We start from the raw sequence: 233 nt of genomic DNA on the forward strand, positions 1-233 counted from the left end.
GCAGAATTAAAGAGAATTGCTTCATTAAATTAAGATGCCTGTGCAAAAAAAGCCTCAGCAATCTGTGAGTCAAGTCTGGATTCCTATAGAAATAACCGCAGATAGCCCAGGTACAGCCAGGATACCACAGAGAGATGCCGTGAGCAGCATCCAGTGGTGTCAGAGTTGGCATGACCATGCCTTTAGCATATTAACAAGTGTGACCTCTAACTCTTACCCTGGACTGGGCCCTG

This window comes from Mustela erminea, chromosome 4 (genome assembly GCF_009829155.1).
Source record: "Mustela erminea isolate mMusErm1 chromosome 4, mMusErm1.Pri, whole genome shotgun sequence".
NCBI lineage: Eukaryota > Metazoa > Chordata > Mammalia > Carnivora > Mustelidae > Mustela > Mustela erminea.